Genomic DNA, 5,511 nt, shown 5'->3' with positions numbered 1-5,511 from the left:
GAGCATGGGGACTGGGCCAGGAGGGGAAGGGGGATCCCGGGGCGGACAGGGGGTCCTGGCTGGGTGGCTTTGTGCCGTGGCGGGGGGGAGGGGGCGGCGGCCCCACCCGGGTGGCCCCTCGCCCTGCCGAGGTTTGTCCAGTTCGTTCCTGCCCTTCAGGGAGACGAGGGGGATTCTGAGGGAACTTACCTCAGGGCTGCCGGCGGGCGCGAGTCCCGGGGAGGCCTGGCCGCGCCCGGCGGGGCTCGGGGCGACTCAGGGCTCAGCGCTCGGGATCCTCCGGGGTGGGGGGACCCCATGGGGTGTCGGACAGTGCCCCGCCCTCCCCGCTGCCCTGTCGCTCAGGCCCGGCCACAGAGAGAGAGAAGAGGGAGCCTCAGTTTCCCCGCAGGTCGGCGGGGCGTGCGCGGCCGCCTCCCCATTGGTTCCTGCAGGGACACTCAGAGCCCCCCGGGGTCACGGGCTGGGGCGGGGGGTCACCCGGGAATGTTCCCGGGCCAGTACTTTGCGGGCCACTTCCGTCATTGGGGTGATTATGGAGTCGGGGCCAAAGGGTCGGTTCCCCTGGAAAGGGGGGAGGTGAGTCTCTCTTTTAATTAAAAACAAAGTTTTCTTTCATAATACTTGACTGACATCCCGCAGCGTGCAGGGTCCCTCCTGGCTCTGCGCCAGGGGACTCTCCTGGCGGGACTCAGGGTCCTGTGGAATGTCAGGCTCGGTCCTGTCAGCCCCGTGCACGGCAGGTGCTCTCCCAGTGCACTGCCCTCGGCACTGGCCGGGGACTCAGGAGTGTGTGGCTGACCGTTTGATTTTCCCGGGTTCCTGCGCCTGCGGTAGGTTTTGGGATCCTGGGAGACGCGGAGCTGAAGAGACTCTGGCAGAAGGGGGTCTAGCATCCGGGCTGTGTTGGACCAGAGAGGTCCGTGCAACCAAACGTAGCAGGTAATAGGCTGGTCACTTCCAGGATGCGCCCCAAGATATACCATAATGCAGTCTATGATGACCATTGGTCACCACACCTTTATTTCTTTGTCTTATATAATTTATAGTGTTTTTTTTATTAGGGTGAGGGAACACATGGCAATTTTCAGGGGTTATTCCTACCTCTGCACTGAGGGATCACTCCTGGTGGTGCTCAGGGAAACAAGGGATTCCGGCAATTAAAGCTGGGTAGACACGTGCAAGACAAGAACCTCACCCACTATATTTCTGTTATTATCAATTGTAGTTTTTGGTCCACAGCTGGCAAGTGCTCAGGGCTCACTCTTGGATCTTAGCTCAGGCTTGGCTCCTGGCAGTGCTGGGGTGGGGAAATCTATGTGCTCTTGCATATTAACCCGGGCTCAGCTGCTTGAACGAAAAGCATACTATCCATTTACTATCTCTTCTAACTCTGATTTTATTTTTCCCCAGAAAAATAATTTCTGCTTCCCCTGTTAGGTTTCAGAGCAATCCCTCATTGACGGAGGTATTTCTCCAGGACAAGAGGCTGCCCTTTATGTTCTGGTGAGTACTTGCAGAAATGGGATTTTCAGGGACCTGTTGCACTAGGTTTTAGATGTATCACTCTAGGGGCGGGAGCCTTAGTACAGCCAGGACAGTGTTTGTCTTGCTCAGGACAGACCTGGGTTCAATCCTCCCATACCCCATAGGAGTGTCTGAGCATCAAGAGATCTGTCCCAAAAACCACAAAGAAAGAAAAGCTGAGGGGGCTGGAGCGAAAGCACAGCTGGCAGGGCATTTGCCTTGCACGCGGCCGAGCTGCACTCAATTCCCAGCATCCCATATGGTCCCCTGAGCACCGCCAGGAGCAATTCCTGAGTGAAGGGCCAGGAATATCCCCTGTGCATCGTCAGGTGTGACCCAAAAAGCAAAGAAAAGAAAGAAAAGCCGAACAGTAGGAGAGCAGACAGGGCACTTGCCTTTCATGCGGCTGAGGGGTTTGTTCTCCAGTACTGCATAGGGTTCCCTGAGCACTGCCTGGTGTCTCCCAAACCTCTTTTTGGCTGCTGTGGGCTTCTCTCCTACCTCATCTTTTTGTTTCCCCCTTTATGCTACAAACTTGGAGTTGATCAGGGACTCTTCCCCTCTGTCCATGTGTCTCTGGATGTAGGGGAGCCGTGCCGTGTCCCCCACCAGTAAAGGAGGTGCTCAGCCATTGAGCTACTCTCCCTGGTCTATCTCACTACTTGGGGAGCAGACGGGCTGGGATTTGAGGACATACCTGGCAGTGCTTGAGGGCTGTGCCCTGCTCTGTTCACATTAGCAGTGCCAGTGGGTACTGGTGAAGGTCCCCGAGGTTCCATATGACCAGCATGTGCTCCAGCCTGGTGTGCTCTTTCCTGCCCCTCTGTTCATATCTTCATTGGAAGTTCTTAGATGTGAACTTGCTGGAAAACTTCCAACAAGATGCTGTCAGAGGAAACAAAGGGGTTGGAGTCTTTGAGAAAAATTATAGACTTTCATCATTTAGATTTCTTTTTGGGCCAGATGTATGTTCCACCTACTTTTCTTACACAGGATCCCATAACTGAATGAGTAAAATGACATAATCTGTGAAAACTTGACCTGTAAGTTTTGAGCATCTCAGGGTGTGGCCCAAAAATAAACCAAAGAATTGAGCCTTGAGATTTATTGCTGGATTTCACACATCTCTGTTAGCAGACTACTTTTTCTGTGCCTTTGTCAGAGGGGAGGGGAGTGGCGATCTCAAATCCAGCATTCCTCAGGTATTCAGGGTGTAAAGTTTGAGTCGGACAGATGCAATCCTTGGAAATCACAGCCTGTTTTCAGCTCAGGGTCACACCAGGCGCTGCCAGGTGTCCGCAGCCCTGCCATGAACTCTACCAGTTGGGCCGTGTCCTAGCCTCCACCGGCATGCCAGTCTGTTCTTATCAGAAGGTTCACAGGACTTATGTAGAATTTGGATTCTGGGGTAAGAGATAGGCCAGGAGTGCAGGCCCTGGCCTTAGAAGCAGACTGCCACAGTATAATAGTTTCATTTCCAGTTGGTCATGCCTTCGATGCTAATGAGTCACTCCTGGCTCTGCTCATTGATCACCTCCTGCAAGACGTGGGAACCGTTTCCATCTGACGGAGATTGAAAGTTGATTGAAGTACATGCCAGGCAAGCACCCTATGCTCTGTGCTATCACTGAGGCCATCATAAAAAGGGTTTTACTCTGGTTAAATTCCAGGAAGTTGTGATAGTAAATGTACTTTTTCCTACTAAGTACACAACTCACTATTCTTGAGTGTGTGATTTTGCTTTGGGATTACATCCATCAGTAGTCTGGGCTTCCTTCTGAGTCTGCACTCAGGAATTACGCCTGGTGGGTTTGTGGACGGTATGGATGAGGGAGGTCAAACCCGGGTAGCTGTGTAGAAGGCCAGTGCCCACCTTTCCCTGTGTTTTATTGATCTGACTCTGGGATCTGATTTTTAACTATACAGCTATATATCTTTTTTCAGAAATTATAGAATTTTCAATTAGGGTAGACCCAAGAGCCCTAAGAACAGGTCAGCAGGTCAGCTGCTTGCTTTACCTTCCATGAGAGCGAATGGCATCGTGGATTACAACGCACTTCTTTGTCACCTGGAGAGGAAGGGACATTTGGGAATGTCTTTCTGAGTGGGTCTGTGAGCTGTGCCTGAGGGTGATGCTAGTCAGGGCCATGAATTGTGCTCCATTCTGGAGCTCATAGGTCTGACTTCTCTTCCAGGTGATTCCACGGAGCCACCTGCTGATCCTTGGGAATTACAGAAGCTGCAGACAATGGTGACATGCCACTGACACACTGTTCCAGGTGGGAGGAGAACAATGTGGTGACATGATGCAGTAACAGGCACGTACCGGTTTCTAGGGTCTCTGTTTCTTGAGTTTCAGGAAGGAGTTCTGGGATGTAATTCCTGGCCTGAGTGCTCCGACTCTTTGCTATTTGAGGCTACTTTGTCCTTGTCTTTTGTTTTCCTTTTATTTGGATTTAGCCACAACAAGCAGTGCTCTCTGAGTACTTCTATCTCAGTGTTCAGTTATTCCTACCAGATCTCAGGGTCCCTATCGGGTGGTGTGGATTCAAGACTGTCTTCAGTTTCATTTGTTTTTTCTTTTGAGCAACATTTAGTGATCATTATATTTTAGGACAGGAATTATTGTGTGCTTTATATCTGTTTCACTTATAGTAATTGTCTTTGCAAAGTAACTGTACTTTGATCTATGCAACATTTTCCTTTTTAAATTTTTTAAAAAAATTTTTTAATTAGTGAATCACCGTGAGGGTACAGTTCACGGATATACATATTTTCCTACTTGTATTTTAGTCATACAATGCTCGAGTACCCATCCATCCACCAGTACCCCTTCTCCACCACCGATGATCCCAATATCCCTCCCACCCCCTCACTCCATACCCCACCACCCATCCCCGTCTCTGTGGCAGGGCACTCACTTTTTATTTTGTGAGGTGAGGGGAGGGTCACAATGAGTGACTCTCTTGGGTTACTTCTGGCTCTGCACTCAATGTTGCAGCTGGCAGTGCTTGCCGGACCAGATGGGACAGTGGGGATTGACAGTCCTGCCCACTGTCCCCAGACCCGCTGTAGTGTAACTCCATCTGCCGCGTTGTTTTCTATTGTTTTGTTGTTATCCCACAGCGTATGTGCTCAGGGCCACTGGAGACCTGCTACCACCTACGGGCCTTTGGTGAGAGCAGCCTGGGAGCAGGGCTGGGCTTTGTGTTCCCCAGGGACAGTTGTTCTGATGGCTCAGGATTATTGACAGCAATATTGATAACTTTCATATGTTCATTTCTCTTTTTCTGTTTTTGTTATTTGGCCACACTTGGCAATTATCAGGCTTGCTGCTGGGATTCAGGGGATCTACCCAGGTCAGTCAAGAGCATGGGAAAGGCCCCCACGTGATGTACTATCCCTCAGCTTTCTGTGAATAGTTCGTTCCATTGCTAAATGAATCTACTTCTTGTACGACCACAGGGGCCCATGGGGGTGCTGTGGACTAAACCGGCTCAGCACCTATATGGCACGTATTCTATTGTACCTGGCCTGCAACTTCATTTGTTATTTTTTTTTCAGTTTTGATTATTTTAGGGGACTATACCCAGCAGTGCTCAGGGATAACTCTGGCTGTATATTCAGGAATTTCTCGTGGCATTGCTCCTGGCCCTTATGGTTGCTAGGGATCAAACCTATCTCTGTGCGTCATCAGGTGCCTGCCCTGCTGGACTATCGCTCTGAGCATAAGTTCACTTTCTTTTTAGGGACTCATGCCATTAGTTTCTGTTGTATTTCAGTGCTTGGAGTCACTTCCTGTGCTTTTTGGGGGGCTTCAGCATAACAATTTCAGACTGAATTTAAAACTTGGGACTTCTGTGACTGATAACTACCAATTTGGGGGTATCAGAGTTTCTGTTCAAGCTCTTTTAGGAATTAGCTTTATTGTTTGAGACATATGGTGTTGGCTTGTCACCAATATCATTTATTTCTCTATTGGGA

At 50.2% G+C, this 5,511-nt stretch overlaps 1 long non-coding RNA gene across 1 annotated transcript; it reads left to right on the top strand.

The window, feature by feature from the left end:
• Nucleotides 1-705: 705 nt before the first annotated feature.
• Nucleotides 706-3,956, top strand: LOC129400805 (uncharacterized). The gene is made up of 3 exons (XR_008627918.1): nt 706-942; nt 1,441-1,506; nt 3,723-3,956. It is a non-coding gene; the product is annotated as an uncharacterized LOC129400805 (long non-coding RNA).
• The last annotated feature ends 1,555 nt before the right edge of the window (nt 3,957-5,511 follow it).

The sequence above is a fragment of the Sorex araneus genome, chromosome 1, assembly GCF_027595985.1.
Source record: "Sorex araneus isolate mSorAra2 chromosome 1, mSorAra2.pri, whole genome shotgun sequence".
NCBI lineage: Eukaryota > Metazoa > Chordata > Mammalia > Eulipotyphla > Soricidae > Sorex > Sorex araneus.
The sequence above is the reverse complement of the archived record's forward strand: the minus strand, read 5'-3'. Positions and strand labels throughout refer to the sequence as shown.